The sequence below is a fragment of the Tachypleus tridentatus genome, chromosome 3, assembly GCF_004210375.1.
Source record: "Tachypleus tridentatus isolate NWPU-2018 chromosome 3, ASM421037v1, whole genome shotgun sequence".
Classification (NCBI taxonomy): Eukaryota; Metazoa; Arthropoda; class Merostomata; order Xiphosura; family Limulidae; genus Tachypleus; species Tachypleus tridentatus.
Window position 1 is genome coordinate 100,988,976 of NC_134827.1, and position 21,524 is coordinate 101,010,499.

A 21,524-nucleotide genomic window follows, 5' to 3' on the forward strand; every position below is an offset into this window, starting at 1 on the left:
TTAAGTCATATTTGTTTTATGATCATCCTGGGGTAAGATGTTAAGCCATCTCTGTTCTGTGAACATAAATAAAATTTTTATCGTTTTGAGTTCATAGAATTTTCACTGAGTCCTTCGGCAGAACAGCAATAAGTTTAGGAACTTACAACGCTGAAATCCAAGGTTCAATTCTCCGAGGTGGGCATAGCAGATAGCTGAAGGTGGCTTTGTTCTAAAACAAGCAAAAACATTTTTTTTAGATTATAGTTCTTTGAATCCGTTTTACTTTACCGTTTAGTAATCTAAAATAGTTGAAAACCCATAGGTGTTATCTACAGTACCTTCATCATTCTACAAGGCCTATTTCTTTGGTTGGCTGTGTTGACGAGCCTTGAATAGGAGAAAATGTCATGAACAGTAGATGATACAGCCAGTCAAAGAATTAATTAGCTCTTACGTCACAGATATCTTATGAAAAATACGGAAATCATTAACGCATAGATATATATTTACAATTTTCTAGATCATATTGGTTTAAATACATACTATCAACTAGTAATGAGTGAAAAGAAGGAAACAAATCATTTAATAATTAAATATAAATACAATAATTTATTAAACTACTTTAAAGTCTAAATTGTTTAGCATCAAGATTACTGAACAATCTGCTTGTACAGGGTATTTGGAAAGTCACTGTGCACTTATATATTTATCAACAGACATGTTTCAATACAGAATACAGGAGGTAAATATGAATGACAATTATGAACAGTGTTGAAAGTGATCCCCGTTGGCATCAATACAGGTTTGGATCCTTCTTGTTTTGTTTTTAGCTTGAAATAGACTGAATGAATGCTGCTTTCAAAACTGCACAGTGACTTTCTGAACATCCTGTATTTGTTTGTTATTAAGTGCAGAGCAACACAGTGGGCTGGCTATCTGTACTGTGCCAACCACTGGTATTGAAATCTCGTTTTCAGTGTTGTAAGCCTAAAGACTCACCACTGGTAAAAAACAAACAAAACGGGAGGTAATTACATAGAAATGAGTTGTTTTCCATGCATCAGGTATGGATAGACAACGAGCGATAGCTTATAGCATTTTATGTTTATCTGTAAACTTTATGTTCAGATGCTGAGAAATTTGGCTTTGGATGTTGGAGCATTAGGTGCACCATGAGAGTGAAGGTCATGCCCAAATGTTTTGTTACACAAGAGTATTTCAAGAGTTGGCGGTGGGTGTTGTCAACTAGGTGCACTCCCTGTGATCTGTCATCTAAAAATTACGGATAGTCACGAAACAAAGATTTTGTGAAAAAATTTGCGCGAAAATTCTGAAATAATCAAAACAGTATCCAGCGAGGATAAGAGATGTTTTATTACAGTATTATAATGCTGTGGCCTGTCCCAGTCATAGGTCTTTCGATTGTCCTACGTGGACAACTAGACAAGTGAAAAGTCCTTAAAATACCTGCGTGCAACTAGGTTCGAAATGGCACATCTGCATGTTAGCGATCTGGTGAGACGATAAGAGGAGATACGTCATTAAAACTCGTACGTTAATTGGTTGAAATTTGGACACCTCTTGTGCACATAATATAATTATTTACAAACTCGAAATTGATTTGAAATAGAAAAAAAAAACACTTAGCGGTTTTCTCTAAATTAATGTGTTATTTTTACAAATATAGAGATTAATGAAGTATTCTTTAGTTTTCCATGCCTTGTTGAATAAAGTTCACTGTTTAACAGTCTGTTTACGTAAATATTTATTTACAGTTTATCTTTGGAAAATACCTAAACATTTAACCTAGTTATTTTTAAACAGAATTTCTGAAACAACCTGATGGATGTCTTCATGCTATGAAAAATAAATGCTAACTCACTTGGTTTGACGTTTAAATTATTAATTTAAATGCATATTTTCCCTTGCGCCCCCCTTCAGAGAAAGTTGAAAAAATGCATTATACATATATATGTATTTTGTGAGTGCTTTAAAGTAACACAGAAATATTATTTGGTAAAATTATTTTAAGAACCCGTTTAAGTTAAATGCTATGTTATATTAATATGCTTTAACAGAGGGCGCTAGAGGTGAAAGGAAAGGGACCAAAACGTCCATTACAAATACAGAGTTGTAAGAACGTCGAGCGAGTCATTAAGATGCATATGAATTAATTGTTTGTAGTTTAGTTTAGTATAATTGTTTATGTAATTTATTTTAGCGATACTAGCCTGACAGGTTTTACTAATTTGTCTTTGATGTTTTCTTGTTTTATCTTAATGTTTTCAGAAACTGTTTAGATAAATTGAAATACTTAATATCACGATCTGTTTACAGTGAAAATGTTCTTTTAAGCATTTACAATTGCTGAGTTTCACCTCATACGATTGGGTAATATTCAAACAGTGCATTGTTGATAAGAATATTTAATGCTCAAGCATTTGACACCAGAGTACAGTTACGTTCTGATATTTTACGCTGTGATTGGCTGATATACAACCAATCAGAAAGCACAGTAACTATAAAAAAAGGTACTAGCAGCTATGCTATTCCCATCAGTAGTGTGGTTAATGCATGTTAGTTAATGAAAGTCAACATGAATAAGGCAAATTATTAAGTTGAAACTGACAGTTACTGTTACAGAGCTTATTGTGATGCTGTTGTATCTGACCTGTAGCAATATAGATTAAATAATGTTTAACATTTCTGTTCAATGCTTTTAGAAAGGTTAAATTCCTTTCTCTATTAGGTTCGCGACCCAGTGTTCCAGATGAGATGTGCCGCCGAATATACTTTGTTCTTTCAGTTATAAGTGCGTTATAACTATGACATTCAAAGCTACTATTTATTAAGAGTATCCATGCAAATGGCGGGTGCTAGTAGCAGAACTAGTTGCCCTCCATCAGTTCGCCTATGCTTGAACCTTGGGCTCTCTGATGTGGTCGTTTAGTCCACGTGTCACGCAAGGTACTGCTCAGTTTGATAAAATAAAATTATGTATTTTCATTCGTTTTCTTAAAGAGACTTCAGGTAAACTTAGCAATTTAAAATTCACTTATTCTTCTAGAATGTTCAGAGAATCTTTGTTGTTTGAAAAATCAAAAAGTATTCTTATCTATTCGAAATATCTCCCATCACGTTTATTTACTATAAATAAAAAGATAATTTACCAGCATAGATAGTTTAGTCAGCGGTGTGCTCTATAATGTGTATGATCTATCTGTTTTTCTTTATGGATCAAGCGTGACCTAGTGGTGTACTGCCGGACTGTGGATCCATGGGTCCATGGCTTGTGCCTCGTTGCCACAAAACAAATCATACCCTGCTAGAGATGTGTATGTGTGTATGCGCGCCAGTTAAAACTGACTATTTGATTAGAATAACCCTAGAGTTGTCGGCGGGCGCTGCTCTTTAGCTGTCTTAAGTGTAACAGTTCAAACTGAAAGACTACTAGTGCCGATGGCCAGGTGACTAAGGTGTTTGACTCGCAATCTGAGGGTCGCGGGTTCGATACCTGCTTTCCACCAGACATGCTACCCACTTTTTGCCGTAGGAGATTTATAATGTTACAATCAATTCCACTATTCGCATGTAAAAAGAGTAGCATAAGAGTTGGCGGTGGGTGTTGATGACTTACTGCCTCCCCTCTAGTTTTACACTATTAAAGCAGATATCCCTCGTGTAGTTTTGTGAGAAGTTCACCAAACAAACAAACAATGCAGGTAGCCCTTCCTGAAGATTTGGGTGAATATCCGAAAAACAAAACACTAATTTTCTTTACAATACCAATTTGTGTATTTTGGAATTTGAAATAAAGCTAATGACAATCTGGACAAACGTTATCATTATAGTTACAACCAATCTTTATTACAAACTTTGTTTTTTTAACAATTTATTGTTTAGTGGTAACTGTTTAACTTTATATTATGGCTGAAAGGAGCGAGCATCTTGACACGTCCACGTTTCATCGGTTTTACTACAATAAAATAAAAACTCTAAAATTTGGAATGAATCGATCAAACTAGAAATAAATTTGTATTTTATAATATATCGGTTAAATAAAATGGCTACTTTGATCAGAGTCCCATCATTTTCCTTTCTTGTTGTTTCCTCCCCTCAATTGAGCAATGTGACTGTCTTGATTTAACTTTTCTGTGATTGGATATAGTATCACATGGCCTTTGAGGTTATTCAAAAAGCAACTCATAAGTTACGTACTGAACTAAACACAAATAAACAAAAGACGATCTCGAATACTTTAATCTGTCAGTTGTCACGCATGATATATCACCTAAATATGTTTGTATGAAACAGGTTCGAAACTCTAAAAACACGTTTTAATATTATTAAAATTTGGTTTTGCCCTAATGACGAATATTAACCACCTGATAAAAACTGCGCTACGATAAAATTTCAGCTTCTTCATTTCAAGCGAAATGAAACCAGAACAAGGCTCTGATTACAAAATGTGTCCTTTTATATATATAACCCAGAAGGATAGTTAAATGGCAGATAACACATGGGTAGAAAATATTCACCACCAGCATGAAAAAACTTACATTTACATTAATTATTTAGAATTATATGTATGTATATATTTCAACGGGTTGTATCAAGTACTAGCTTAGCTACAACTCACAATGATATTTCAACGATATAGTGGCACACAATAAAAACACATAATATGGATTGTAAAGTTACCAAAGTAACACGAAACCTAAAATGTGCAACTGATGTTCTCAGGGGAGAATAGTGCACATGAATATCTGAACGTTTTCTTTTCCAAGTTAATCTGCACTTACTGTTTATATAAAGATTACTGTTTCCCATGTATGGAAGATAAGCTGAATCGAAACCTAAATACATAACGTAAGCCTGATGTTTGTATTATATATAAACTGTTTATTAGCTTTTTAACATTTTTGCGCAAAGCTACACAAGAGCTCTGCGAATCATATTGATTTATTAAGACGTTTGTATTATATCGATTTATTTTGGAGTTTGTATTATATTGATTTTTTATGGAGCTTGTATCACATATATTTTTTCTAGAGTTTGTATTATATCGATTTATTCTTGGGTTTGTATTTCATCAATTTGCTCTGATACTGTTTCCATTATATTCATTGGTGTTTGTATTTTATCAGTGTATTTTAGTGTTTGTATTATACATATATTTATTTTAATGTTTGGATTATATTGATTTATTCTCGAGTTTGTAGTATGTCTGTTAATGCTAGTGTTTGGATTATATAAGTGTATTCTAATGTTTGAATGATATCGATTAATCCTAGTGTTTGTATCATATCGATTTATTCTGGAGTTTGTATTTTATCGATTTATTATGAGGTTTGACCATTTATCATCTCCAGATTTACAAAGACAGTTAAAGACTTAAAGTAGTTCTTATGGTAATGTAAATATAATTAGAATTAATTATTCGATGTAAACAGAGTTATATCTCTGACGCTGTTACTGAAACAACAGCGACAACAGAAATTGAAGATTTATCCAGTCCTTTGTATACAGTGAAAGTTTGCTTATAAACATGTAAACAGTAATACTTTATATCCAAGTGCTTTCCAACACAAAATAGAAGAGTGAATTACCAGTAACATGAATGAATGAAAATAATCGATAATTTACGAAAGACGTTGTTTATGAAAGTACACATGATTAGGACGGACACCTTTGTTTTTGTGAGAAATCAGCCCTAACTTCCAATTGATTTGATGCTTATAATACAAAGATGCTTACCTTGAGGAGTATGATTCATTGATGACTATTATTTAGCGAATAAAAATCATGTTTATACATTCACGGTTAACAGCTTCTACAATAAGTAATTTTTATGGAAACAACAGTCTCGTGGGGTAATTACGATAGATACAAAAAGCTATTAGAGCTTATTAGAAAAGCCATGGATCTAGGTTTATTTATTTAGACTGAAAAAAACCAACAAAACAAAACTTACACGAACAATCCAAAACGACACTTAATTACTTAAATAAACACTAGATGGCTAAATATATAATTATACAAGGTTTTTGTTTTTTTGACTTTCGCACAAAGCTACTCGAGGGCTATCTGTGCTAGCCGTCCCAAATTTAGCAGTATAAGACTAGAGGGAAGGCAGCTAGTCATCACCACCCACCGCCAACTCTTGGGCTACTCTTTTACCAACGAATAGTGGGATTGACCGTAACATTATAACGCCCCCACGGCTGAAAGGGCGAACATGTTTGGCGCGACGGGGATGCGAACCCGCGACCCTCGGATTACGAGTCGCACGCCTTAACACGCTTGGCCATGCCTGGCCCATTATACGAGGAAATGCTGTGTGTTTGTAGTTAAGCGCAAAGCTACACAAAGGGCTATCTCGGCTTTTCCTTGTTTTCGTATTCTTGTGCATGTATAGAAATTATATCATTGTTATCGTAAAAAGAAATTAGTTTTTTTTTTTTAATATAGGGACATTAATTTGGACCCGTCCTTCAGTCCTTATTTTAAATTTAAATTTTATCAACAACCATGTTAATTTCAGACACGCGGAATAAGATATCGAGGAAAAACAGAATTCTTAATAGAAATTTCTACTTGGTAGAGCTGTGCCTGTGATTTAAACCGACAGCCGTTGTAGCCAGGATGGATAGTGGATGGTAAGCTGCCAGTTGCTTAGAGTACCGAGTATTTCTTATGTTGAGCGAACCATGCTTGAAAAGCCAAATTAAATCACAGTTAGATAATAAGTAAAATTTACGCCCCGTCTTTCATTTCTTTTTACCGGTACAAAGTAGAAAGGTTCTCTTATTTTATTAACTTTTGAAAGTCTTAACAATACGGTGTAAAACCAAGCGCATCTGTAAGGTGCACTGAAAACATTTACAACTGATAGCTCTAGTGTAGACATCACTAGTATGTCATTGTTCAGGGATGTGTCTTTGTCTCGTGGAAAGGGTGGCATAACTGTACAGTGATTATAATGATGAGTTAATACAAAGAATAAACAGAAATCATAGATACGAATTACTGATTATTTTATAAAAATCTGTTATAATAAACTTGGGAAAGTTTCTTCATAGTGGTACAAAAATTCTAAACTCCCAATGCAGTGAAAGAGTTGATTTTGAGCTAACTTTTTAGAATAAAAGTGTCTGATTATAGTGGAAATAATAAGCTTTAGAAGAGAATAATTATGGTTTACAACGTTATCCTCGTGGATTCGAATCACGTCGCTAAATATGCTCGCAATTTCCGTCATGAGGGCATTATAATGAAACGATAAATCCCACTCTTTTTATTGGTTAAAAGATGGGTTTGTTTTGAATTTCGCGCAAAGCTGCCAGAGGGCTATCTGCGCTAGCCGTCCCTAATTTAGAAGTGTAAGACTCGAGGGAAAGCAGCTAGTCATCACCACCCAGCATCAACTCTTGGGCTACTCTTTTTTCAAGGAATAGTGGGATTGATCGTCACGTTATAACGTTCCCACGGCTGAGAGGGCGAGCACGTTTGGTGAGACGGGGATTCGAACCCGTGGCCCTCGGATTATGAGTTAGTGCTGAATGATTATCACTAGCTCTCTTCCCTCTAGTCTATCACTTGTAAATCAGAGATGACTAGAACATGTAGCCCACGAGTAGCTTTAGACAACATTCAGCAAACAAACATTGTAATATTTGTCGGATTATTTGTGTTTGTGTAGAACAAGTTAAGAAGAAGAAACGTTAGATTTACAACGTAATCCTTGTTTGATTATTAATTTTCATGGATAACAAATGTAGATAGAAAGTCTGATTTATAATGTAATCCTTGTTTGATTATTAATTTTCATGGATAACAAATGTAGATAGAAAGTCTGATTTATAATGTAATACTTGTTTGATTATTAAATTTCATGGATAACAAATGTAGATAGAAAGTCTGATTTATAATGTAATACTTGTTTGATTATTAATTTTAATGGATAACAAATGTGGATATAAAGTCTGATATAATGTAAGTTTGATCTGATTTATAATGATAATACTTGTTTGATTATTAATTTTCATGGATAACAAATGTAGATAGAAAGTCTGATTTATAATGTAATACTTGTTTGATTATTAATTTTCATGGATAACAAATGTAGATAGAAAGTCTGATTTATAATGTAATACTTGTTTGATTATTAATTTTCATGGATAACAAATGTAGATAGAAGGTCTGATTTATAATGTAATACTTGTTTGATTATTAATTTTAATGGATAACAAATGTAGATAGAAGGTCTGATTTATAATGTAATCCTTGTTTGATTATTAATTTTAATGGATAACAAATGTAGATAGAAGGTCTGATTTATAATGTAATACTTGTTTGATTATTAATTTTAATGGATAACAAATGTAGATAGAAGGTCTGATTTATAATGTAATCCTTGTTTGATTATTAATTTTCATGGATAACAAATGTGGATATAAAGTCTGATTTATAATGTAATACTTGTTTGATTATTAATTTTAATGGATAACAAATGTGGATATAAAGTCTGATTTATAATGTAATACTTGTTTGATTATTAATTTTAATGGATAACAAGTGTAGATAGGTCTGATTTATAATGTAATACTTGTTTGATTATTAATTTTAATGGATAACAAATGTGGATATAAAGTCTGATTTATAATGTAATCCTTGTTTGATTATTAATTTTTATGGATAACAAATGTAGATAGAAGGTCTGATTTATAATGTAATACTTGTTTGATTATTAATTTTCATGGATAACAAGCTTAGTTGGAATGTCTGGTTTTCAGAATGCGTGTGGATGTGATGGGTACATATCACATGTCAATAAATATAATCACGAGTGAGTTTTTATTCCCAAAATATCTTCAGTATGCAGTATAGGATAGAAGTGCTTATTTTTTGCAGTGATAGAAATGTTGTTAGAAACAAACTTTACTGGATCTATAAACTTGAAGTAAGACATTTATCGACATCTATTAAGATCAAAAGATGGTACGGTGGGATGATGGAAGGGGTTTAAAATCCCCACTCGTAACCATGGTGTCCATCCGGTTAAACCAATAATCTCTAGTAAATAAGAGAACTGTGATACCAACTTAATTTTCTACTAAACTTAGTTCATCAGGCTTAAATTAAACTCCAAGAAACAAAGCCAGTAGAAAGCATTCATTACGTTCGGCAAACAGTTTTTACATATCAACACTGTTGTCAAAAATCATGTGCAACACGGGTAGAAGGAACAGTACTTTTGGATCTTCCGAATTTCACTTGATCCTGTTTTTTCTTCACCATTAAGAGATGCTGTATAGACTTTAGTTAAGGCAGAGAATACATTAGTTGCTTACACATTTCAGGTTCTAGTTTTATGCTCGAGGAAGTTTGATGTGTTTAACCGTACACACTTAACTAAATGTGAAGCCTATTTTATATTCTGTTTGGGAGCTTCTGAGTTTGATAATTTAACAATAAGACAGCTACTTAATTGACTGGCGTCTTTCCTTGGTAGTCTCCAGGATGACATGCAGAACGAGCTAATCGATAAGCTGTGACCTTGTAGGCTGTTACGACGTATTACTACAGCTTTGATCCAAACAAGGCAACAAACGTGAGCTACAACCCTTGCATGTCAATTAGTGTGACTGCTAGACTTATACTAATTACACCAAATCAAAATCCACTAACTAATTTCCCAGTGAAGTATTGTCTTTAAAGATAAGAACAGACTGTTGTATTTAAAGCAGGCCTTTTGTTCGCTATTCTGTACCAACATTTCATTGACCTTATCTTTGTCTATCATAATCATTATGGCTTATGCAGTTTTATATTTTACCATTAATTAGATATACTGTTTAAATTACCAGTATAAGCTTATCCTAACAAGAGACATTAAATTATTTATTAATTGTTATTCGCTCCTCATTAAAGCTATTTGTACGCATAGGTAAGAACTAAACATTTACCCAGTTATAAATAAAGCTAACTTTAATCTACTATTCTAACTAGGAGTATGCATTATCACAGTTCAAGAACTGATAAAGGTTGGAATTTATTGATTCACAAGTTGGATAGTCTCACTGATGGCTACAGTTTCGGCTGTAATTCCAATACGTGATTAGCGGTTAACTGGACCAATAAGATTTTAACATAAGAACACAATATTTAGGGACAACCTGTTTGCTCATCTTGAGTATCCCATTCTCTAAGATAAACTAAAAGTATTTAAAAAACACCTCAAAGCCACTCCTTATCATTCATATATTTATCAAACTTTCTCTTAGACTCACTAAAATTTTCTGCCTTCATAACATCCAAAGCAATCTGGTCCAGAGACAAAACATCCTGTTAGAAAACTAAAGTTCTCTTAGCTGAAGATGACTCCTACCTTTCCAAATTGTGTATTGGTGTCTCATAGTGTCACTATTTTGATTGTTAAGTGTGAAAAAAATAATGATACACCAGTATTGTCAATTATAATTCTTTACATTTTTAAACATCTTTATCAGATACCCCCAACTGTTCTTTTTTCTAAGATAAAACAATTTCAGACACCTTAAACCTTTCTTGTATAATAACCCTCCCTCCAAGGGAATATTCGAGTAACCATCCCCTGAACTATTTCTAATAATTCAGTGTCTTTCCCAAGGTAAAGAGTCCAAGACTGGATACAGTACTCCAAATGTTGTCTAACCAGTGACTTATATGAAGAAATTATAACTTCTTTAGACTTGTTTGTTTGATTTTGAATTTCGCGCAAAGCCATCTGCGCTAGCCGTTCCTAATTTAGCAGTGTAAGACTAGAGAGAGAGAAACTAGTCATTACTGCCTTCCGCCAACTTATTTATAACGCTCTTACGATTTTAGGGGCGAGCATATGTGTGGTGTGACGGGGATTCAAACCTGCGACCCTTAGATTGTGAGTCAAACGCCCTAGCCACATAACCATACCGTGCTCTATAGACTTTTATTTAGCGTTTCTGTAGATAAAACCTAAACTCCTGTTTGCCCTACCACTAACTGTTTGGACGGCTTAAGAGACTGGTCAGGCACTACATCTAGATTCTTTTTTGTACAACATTTCTAATCCCTTTATTATAGCTCTTGCTTTATTTATCATTTATATCCACAATTCGTGCCCCTACACCCTTGTGCAAATTAATTGAAACAAGACGGAAAATTACGATTTTTTCAATTTTTTGCGTTTTATTTCTGAGAATCCAAAAATTACTCACAAATTAATACATGATATGACCGTCTTTATTTTTCAGAAGATCATTAATCCGCTTTGGCATCGAGTCCACGAGGTGACTGCAATCTTTACTAATTTTTGGATCGCGGTACCACATTATGGCCTCAGTTAGCTTATCTATAGTACAGTCTTTTCCCCGAGGTCTTTCTTTACAAATCGCCCAAAGATTTTCAATAGGATTTAAGTCCGGAAAGTTTCCAGGCCAGTCCAGCATCTTTATTCGCGTTGTAGTCATATAATTCTTCACAAGTTTCGATGTGTGGCACGGATCCAGAACTTGCTGAAAAATGCCAGATCCATCTGGAAATCTCTTTTTCAATTCTGGAACGACTCTTCTCTGCAAAACTTCGATGTACTGTGGTCCTCGCATCATACCTTCTACGATATGTAAGCCTCCGACGCCATAGTAGCTGAAAAAGCCCCAAAACATCTTCTTGAAAGGATGTTTTACGAATTGATTGATGTGAAATTCTCGAAGTTTCGCACCTGGAGATCTGCGAACATGCAGACTTCTTTGACCCTGTACGAAGAAATGGGCCTCGTCACTGAATAACACCTTTTTCCATTGTTCTTGCGTCCAGTTCTTGTATTCTAGACCCCATTGATACCGTTTTTTCTTCATTGAGTTGGTAAAAGGTTTTTTTGACTGGTCTCCTTGCCTTTCTAACGCAATTTCAAATGACGTAATATTCTTTAAAATTTCGTCATATATGCCAAAAATAGATCGACCGTACTGCAAAACACAGCTAATGACGCCATCTGTGTGAAAAATGACTATTAAAGGAAATAAGCGGGTTCAACGAACCTGCACCGGCCGCTATGCTGAAAATATTGTAAAATGACCATATGTTTCAATAATTTGCACAAGGATGTAGGTAGCATAATTTTTTTCTTCTCTTTACTTCATGAAGTATCCTAATACATATAGCTATAACCTCTGTTTATCATTCATATCCTTCTCTGTTGCTTTTGTTTTCCTTCCCTCCTGTACAAACCAAAGGCCAAAATCTGTTTCGCAATATGATAGGATAATTACAATTAAATTCATTACTTTTATCTGTAATTGTACCGTTTCTAACTTCTTGAAAGCCATTGTCAGCTGATGCATTCCTTGCAGGTAAAAGCTTAAGTTTCTCCTGAAATCCTAATACCATTTCCCACAGTTTACACTGCTTTTTATCTATTTTTTTACCTTAATTAAGATAGCCTTCGAATTCTCCTTTAATCTACGAACCCTACAAACAAATTACACATCTTCTCTACGAGCTTCCTTAAAGTAAGTACGAGTTCCGAGTTCCCAAACAACATCAGGATGATGAGTTGTTGCATAGAGCACAGTTTCAAAATGTAAAAATCATTTACTTTCTTCATCAGACAAGGTTACGAACACATGGTAATAAAGCTGCCACTTCGTTCTGTGATAACTAATACCTACACGGTACAATAAAGTTTGGGCTGAGCCTAGTTGCTACATTACCCGGAGTACAAATTTTAGGGTTCGTGGCTCGCATCCCGTTGCGATCAGACATGATTGGCACTTTGGAACTGTGGTCACTTACTAAGTTGATAGTGAAATCCCGTTATTCGGCCAGACAAGAGTAGCTCAAAGTTTAGTGTTAGACGCTCTTAAGTCTGTTTCATTAATTCAGACTTAAGGATGTTGTACGAATATAGTTCTTTGTACAGTTTCTATGGAAATTCTGAAACAAATAATACATGTACTGCAGTTATCTCCAAGGATATTGTAAACTGTATCCAACGTGCCATGATAGTGAAACGACAAGTTAATACTTAACCTACTGCTCTTTATTTATTAATAATTCTTATATATATACATAAAGAACATTCTGTCGTTAAAGGTGAATTTTCAAAAAAATTAATAATTGCCTTATAAACTGTACTTTGGTTAAGTATTATTCCTGTGTGGTTGCCATATTTTTAAACACTTTGTTTTTTGAGTAAAAAATGAAACAAAATATGCGGGTCCTCAAACTCAAGTTCCTCTCGGTCGTTCGGCTGTTTCCGTGACGTTTTACAACTATGACGTAATAGTTGCCAAACACGCTTCGTTGCGCGCCGACCAATTTGTTCCTTTCAGTGCTGGTGTTTTATGTAAATCTATCGGTGCTTTTTTCGGATTACATACTTTGTGAGACTATTTTTTGTCTTGATATTGCATCTTCATGTTTGTTTTATGATAACATGGTTTACTGCGTTGCTTATGGATGTAAAAACGGTTCGGCATCGGGCAAAAGCTTGTTTTCGTTTCCGTGCAAGGAGAAGGAACCGGCAAGGTGGCGACAGTGGGTGCGGATGGTCAATAGGAAGAACTGGACACTTACACTATGCAAAGCTTTCAGTGATGTCGAGAAAATCCACTTGTAGAGAAAAATATATATGTAAAAAACGGCTCGTTTGGGTTGAGAAAATATTTTACGTAGAGGAACGAACAATGTTTCGACCTTCTTCAAGCCGTTTTTTACATATATATTTTTCATGCAAAGCTTTGTCAAGATCACTTTGAACGCTCAAGTTTTGTGTCGGATCCCATTTTTTTGGATTCCGTGGGTTTCAAGCCAGGCAGGTTGAGACTGAAAAAATACCATCGGCAGTAGACAGGATCGTCCCCACCATCTTTCCTCGTGAAGAGCTGAGGACTGATGTCAACCTGCTGTGTACAGGTTCCACCACTCTGAAGTCATCCCTTGCCATCACGAAAAGAACAAACTTAAAGGTATGTGTGCAGTATAAAGCGATAAACAATAACTAGTATAATATAATAACTTAAAAAGTACAAGTTTTTTAAGAATGTAACTTGACATACACATTTCACATTCATGAGCGTGTTTTGCATTTTTGGCACCTGAAAGTCTGTGAAACCTTAATTTCATAGTCTAGACAGTGGACAAATCTATCCCAAATAGAGTATATTCCAAGTTTAAAAGCTGGTAGATCATTCTGTATATGTTTTTGTATCATTTTTACATGTGGAAAGGTTTGAAGAATTCCATTTTTCAAATTTAACATTTCAAGATAAATTGAAATAAGACTATGTCTTGAACATGTTGAAGTAATCAAGTACATGTTATGTATTAAAAAAAATTGTATACTTGTAAAAAATCAAATACAAACTCCATAACATGTTTCCATAACTCATCATAATAAAATTAATCTTAACACAGTACTTTGACATTGTCATATTAAATGTAAATTTCATAAACCTCATAAAGCATGTTGTTTTAATATATAATCTTATATCTTCAGCTTTTAGAGGAAAGTGCTGCTGATGACACAGTGCTTACTTCTGTAGAGGAGGTTGTGACTCAGTCCACCCCTAATGAGGACTGCCAAGACTCTAGAGCTGACTCATTTCAGAGTGTGTCTGTTCAGACTCTTGTGAGTAGATCATGACTGTTAGATTAAACATTCATAAGTTGTAATAATTGATGTATAATTTTATTTACATTTATTTGAATCTAACCGTGAAAGAATGTTATTATTTCAATACCTAAATAAAAAAACCTATTGTTTTAGCCTATCCCAAATATTCCAAGAGGGACACAACCTGGCTGGTATTCTGTTTCCAGAGGTGTACAGGTATTCCCATCTGGCTTGAAGACTGTAGCTACCCAGACAGAAATTATTCCAACAATAGATTGTGCTTGTAAGTTAGTTTGAATATGAATATGACATTTTCATTCATGATTTAACAATATTCAACAGTCAGATTAGTCTTGTTAATATTATTTTGATTATTTATTATAAACTATTGCTGGTAAACAGTACATTGTTCATATACATGTAATTCTTTCACTGATTTTTGCAGAATCATCACCTGCTGCTAAGAAGTCCTCTGTATCACAAGTGACAGATGCTGATGATGTTCGTATGAGTGATGATCAAGGTGCTGATCGTGATTAGAACTTGTCAGATCTGTGTCAAAAGTAACTGTTCTAGGTTCGTTCAGAGTAGGTTCGAACTGATATGGAGCTACTCAACACTGTTCAGAACACAAAGTCAAAACAGACTCCGCCTCTGTTTCTCTGTATACACTGGCCATGTTTATTTACATTCAACGAGCTGGCGTTGGCGGTTTGTTTGGCAACTATTACGTCACAGTACTTTTCCTAGCGGCAAACGTAAAAACTAAAACGTTCGGATTGCTGCTCGGAAAGGGCTCTTTCTGCACCAAGTTCTATGTTTCATTTATTAGCACATATTTTTTATAAAAAATGTGAATCTGCAAAATTAATCAGTATGAGTCGTTCTTTTGACTGCAAAGTTTTCTTTTTTCTGTAAAATTCACCTTTAAACAAAGATACCGTCCAGTGTCAACGGTTAAGCTTGAACCTTATAATGTATTTTCACAAACACAAACTAGATGGGATGCTGCAAGATAAAAACATTTAAATTTAAAATTAACAACATATTGGGGAAATAATTAAAGTTACGAAACTATAAACACAATTGACGTGTATAAGGTTATGTTTTCTAATTATTTCGTGGGTCTATTCTATTTTTTTTTAGTATTTGTATTCGGTTTTATAAATTTCGTTAAAAATCGAGTAGTTTGGAAATTGTATTAAAAATCGTGGATTTCCTGATTATTCACTTATATAAATGTTAGACAAATTCTGACCTGCTTAATATTAACATCGACCATTTTAGACGTTAGGATTCGAAAATCTGCATATTCGTTTATTTATTTTTACGTTCTTACGTAATGTTGTAGAAACCACGACTTTAATGTAATAGACAAGAGAATGAAACATGGAGACGAACAATGTAGAACTACGACTTTACACGCTCACGAGCTCGAAAATCACTCAACTCAAACGTACGAGGAAATAAATGAAATCTAATTTCAGGAATACTTCTGGCATATTCTGCTTCACCTTCACTTACAAGATTTAGTAAACATGTTTAGATGTCCTAAACAGACTGCAGACGGAAACTGTCAGTATTTAGTAATGTCCTAAACAGACTGCAGACTGAAACTGTCAGTATTTAGTAATGTTCTAAAGAGACTGCAGACAGAAACTGTCAGTATTTAGTAATGTTCTAAAGAGACTGCAGACAGAAACTGTCAGTATTTAGTAATATCCTAAACAGACTGCAGACGGAAACTGTCAGTATTTAGTAATGTTCTAAACAGACTGCAGACGGAAGCTGTCAGTATTTAGTAATGTCCTAAAGAGACTGCAGACGGAAACTGTCAGTATTTAGTAATGTCCTAAACAGACTGCAGACGGAAACTATCAGTATTTAGTAATGTTCTAAAGAGACTGCAGACGGAAACTGTCAGTATTTAGTAATGTTCTAAACAATCTGCAAACAGAAACCGTCGGTATTTAGTAGTGTTCTAAACAGACTGCAAACAGAAACCGTCGGTATTTAGTAGTGTTCTAAACAGACTGCAAACAGAAACCGTCGGTATTTAGTAGTGTTCTAAACAGACTACAAACAGAAACCGTCGGTTTTTAGTAGTGTTCTAAACAGACTGCAAAAAGAAACCGTCGGTATTTAGTAGTGTTCTAAACAGATTGTGGAAAAACTCAGTATTTAAAAGATTAGTGTCCTAACAGACTGCAGACAGAAACTGTTAATATTTAGAAAAACAATTTTCTAAACAGACTGCAGGAAAATATTGCAAGTATTTACCAGACTAGCGCCCTCTGTATTAGTAGAAGGGAGCTTGAAAGAAGAGTGTACAACTTGAGCCTACTTACTAGAAGTGACAGAAACCCCTAGAGGAACATTTTTCACCTTTTCCGACTGACATGAACCAAACATAGTCATTCAAGTCTGAATTCACGGATCGTTACCTCTTCAAAGAAGAAAATGTTCATTGATAGAAGATTTAAAGCTGTGTATGCTCATGGTGAGGGAAGCGTGTATTGGACATTATAACAATCAATCACTAGAGGGCGTACACAAAACACATACAGTCATAAAACAAATGGGAATGCTAACTTCGCGACGTGAGTTCTTTTCTTTGCAAGGGAACTAACTACTCGTGTAAGTTGTATGTTATCGTGTAAAATCGATTAATGAATGTTGTACATTTAGAATATAAAGAAAGTTAATTGTGGTAAGTTTTACAAAAACAACAGAAACGTAAGTCTTCGAAACTCTTATTTTACTAAGAGAGAGAGAGAAAAATCCACCGAAGATACTAATCCATCAAGCATGATATTTTTGTTTGTTTGTTTGTTTGTTTTGAATTTCGCACAAAGCTACTCGAGGGCTATCTGTGCTAGCCGTCCCTAATTTGGCAGTATAAGACTAGAGGGAAGGCAGCTAGTCATCACCACCCACCGCCAACTCTTGGGCTACTCTTTTACCAACGAATAGTGGGAATGATCGTCACATTATAACGCCCCCACGGCTGAAAGGGCGAACATGTTTGGCGCGACGGGGATGCGAACCCGCGATCCTCAGATTACGAGTCGCACGCCTTAACACGCTTGGACATGCCGGGCCTATGATATATATATATATATATTTTTTTTTTTTTTCTTGACGCGTTTGTGGATTTTGAAAATCCAAGTGAAAAGAACTTCCTAATTTCCAGGCAGTCTCATGACCTGTTTTCCGGACAATGTTACATTAAAGGACAATGAAATCGACAATTTGCAATTTTTAAAAGCATAAATTATAAAAATAAAATGATTAATTACATAATTTGTAAGGAAAGTTATTAATTAAAGGAGATGTTTCTTCAGCAGTAGCGTATTGCGAAACTGTATTCTCAAGACGGGTGGCATTGGTATTAGAACTTTTATTAAAATAAAGTACAGAACAACGTTTCGACCTTCTTAGGTCATCTTCAGGTTAACAACAAAACGTGCTTTTCACAGTTAGGATATTACACTGAAAGTTGGTTCTACTTTGTATTTGTTTATTGTATCTGCAGAAAAGCCAGCGGGGCTATTTATTGCCGGTCATAGCACTGACCAGATGAAAGACAGCCAGTTAGTAGCACCACAACATCCACTCTCAGGAATTGACTCTCACTTTTATAACGCATCCACAGGTTCAAGAGGGTTAAATATTTTGTGGTATCGCACGAATTTGAACCAGGCTAGCCAATTCGGAAATTCACAGGATGTTTGTTTTTTTAATTTTGCGTAAAGCGATACGAGGGCTATCTGCGCTAGCCGTCCCTAATTTAGCAGTGTAAGACTAGAGGAAAGGCAGCTAGTCATCACCACCCACCGCCAACTCTTGAGCCACCCTTTTACCAACGAATAGTGGGATTGACCGTAACATTATAACGCCTCCACGGCTGAAAGAGCGAGCATGTTTAGTGTTGGGGGGATTTGAACCCGCGATCCTCGGATTACGAGTCGAGCGCCCTCTAACCACCTGGCCATGTTAGGCCTAGAAGGGGGGTGGAGTAGAAAGTTTTAGCAACTGAATATCGTAGGTTTATATTTTATCCTGAGTTATAGTTAGTCTGTCATCAGTCACGTAGAATGCTTATATGAAACCCTCTTCTAATGTCATACGTTAAACCAAAACAACCAGTTCCTGTTGCCACGTCCACGAATAACAACTACATATCACATAAACTTGCCTGTGTATCACGTATCGTACTCTGGTGTTTTAGGCTTATGTCCTGTGAATCTCGTGTGATACGCAGTACAAGGATAGGATTAACACGAAGAATTTTTTACTTACTTTACGTTATTGCCTGTGCAATTGACATCAAAACCATTACGATCATGGCGTTGTTTTTTTTCGATTAACTTCGACTAGACATTCTATGGCTAAAATTCTCTCGTCAATATAACCTGCATGTACTAATAATATTCTTCTATTACGTTGTATATAAGAAATTAACGCCATAAACTTCCGTTATTTACAAGGAATTGGTTGATTGCTTAAGCCAAACAGAGACGAAATGTGTAGAAGAGAGGATGAACTCTGCCTTTCGTGTAGTACATTATTGATTTTGTTTCCACTAACTGGAGTAATCGGAACCAGAATGTTGGGAAAGCACTGACTAAATCATCACGTGCTTTTAACTTTAACATGGCTGGAATTGGAGATGTCCCTATTTTAACGTCAGAAAATTATGTTTGCAATTTACGTGTATTGAAATATGAACCATATGTAAATGTTTGTAAAGGTATTATGCAGTGTGTGTGTGTGTGAGTGAGTAGGGGCTCGTGCTTTTGTGTTTATGTATCTGTGTGTGTGTGGATATTTTCATTTTTGTGTATGCTTGTGCGTTTTGCGGATCGATGCATTTTTTTATTTACTTAAAGGAATATAACCCATTGTTTTATCATCACAATTCACAAGTGATCTCTAAAAATTGACAAAAAGATAAAAGTCGATTTTTTTTCCTCGCACAAATGCGTCTTCTAATATATCCTGCTGGAAATAAAACTAACATGGTAATTGTTTTCTACACTCAAAAAATCTTCTAGATAAGGAACGTCCAACAATATCATTAATAAGTTTGTTTTCTTAACGATGATACACGTTCACAAATATCCATTGAGGTGTGTTCTCAAACAAAAACTGAAAGTTGTTGGTTGGGTGGTTGGTTTGGTGTTTTATGGCGCAAAGGAACTAGGCTATCTGCGCCGAAAGTATTTGGTAGATTAGTGTATTAAAGAGATTGTGAAAAAAACTGTCAGCATTCATCAGAAGAGTGTTCTAAACAGTGTAGACAAAAATCAGTACTCATCAGAACGCTGTTCTAAACAGGCTGTAGACAAAAACTGTCAGTATTCATCAGAACAGTGTTCTAAATAGACCGTAGGCAAAAACTGTCAGTATTCATCAGAATAGTGTTCTAAATAGACCGTAGGCAAAAACTGTCAGTATTCATCAGAACAGTGTTCTAAAGAGACTATAGGCAAAAACTGTCAGTATTCATCAGAACAGTGCCCTAAAAAGATTGTAGGCAAAAACACCCAGTGTTCTAAACAGGCTGTAGACAAAAACTGCCAGTATGCATCAGAACAGTGTTCTAAATAGAAACTGTCAGTACTCATCAGAACAGTTTTCTAAATAGAAACTGTCAGTACTCATCAGAACAGTGTTCTAAATAGAAACTGTCAGTACTCATCAGAACAGTGTTCTAAATAGAAACTGTCAGTACTCAGAAATAGAAACTGTCAGTACTCATCAGAACAGTTTTCTAAATACAGTCAGTTTCAGTACTCATCAGAACAGTAAATAGAAACTGTCAGTACTCATCAGAACAGTTTTCTAAATAGAAACTGTCAGTACTCATCAGAACAGTGTTCTAAATAGAAACTGTCAGTACTCATCAGAACAGTGTTCTAAATAGAAACTGTCAGTACTCATCAGAACAGTTTTCTAAATAGTACTCATCTGAACAAAATAGAAACTGTCAGTACTCATCAGAACAGTGTTCTAAATAGAAACTGTCAGTACTCATCAGAACAGTTTTCTACTCAGAAACTGTCAGTACTCATCAGAACAGTGTTCTAAATAGAAACTGTCAGTACTCATCAGAACAGTTTTCTAAATAGAAACTGTCAGTACTCATCTGAACAGTGTTCTAAATAGAAACTGTCAGTACTCATCTGAACAGTGTTCTAAATAGAAACTGTCAGTACTCATCAGAACAGTTTTCTAAATAGAAACTGTCAGTACTCATCTGAACAGTGTTCTAAATAGAAACTGTCAGTACTCATCTGAACAGTTTTCTAAATAGAAACTGTCAGTACTCATCTGAACAGTGTTCTAAATAGAAACTGTCAGTACTCATCAGAACAGTTTTCTAAATAGAAACTGTCAGTACTCATCTGAACAGTGTTCTAAATAGAAACTGTCAGTACTCATCTGAACAGTGTTCTAAATAGAAACTGTCAGTACTCATCAGAACAGTTTTCTAAATAGAAACTGTCAGTACTCATCAGAACAGTTTTCTAAATAGAAACTGTCAGTACTCATCAGAACAGTGTTCTAAATAGAAACTGTCAGTACTCATCAGAACAGTGTTCTAAATAGAAACTGTCAGTACTCATCAGAACAGTGTTCTAAATAGAAACTGTCAGTACTCATCAGAACAGTTTTCTAAATAGAAACTGTCAGTACTCATCAGAACAGTGTTCTAAATAGAAACTGTCAGTACTCATCAGAACTGTCAGTACTCATCAGAACAGTGTTCTAAATAGAAACTGTCAGTACTCATCAGAACAGTGTTCTAAATAGAAACTGTCAGTACTCATCAGAACAGTGTTCTACTCAAATAGAAACTGTCAGTACTCATCAGAACAGTGTTCTAAATAGAAACTGTCAG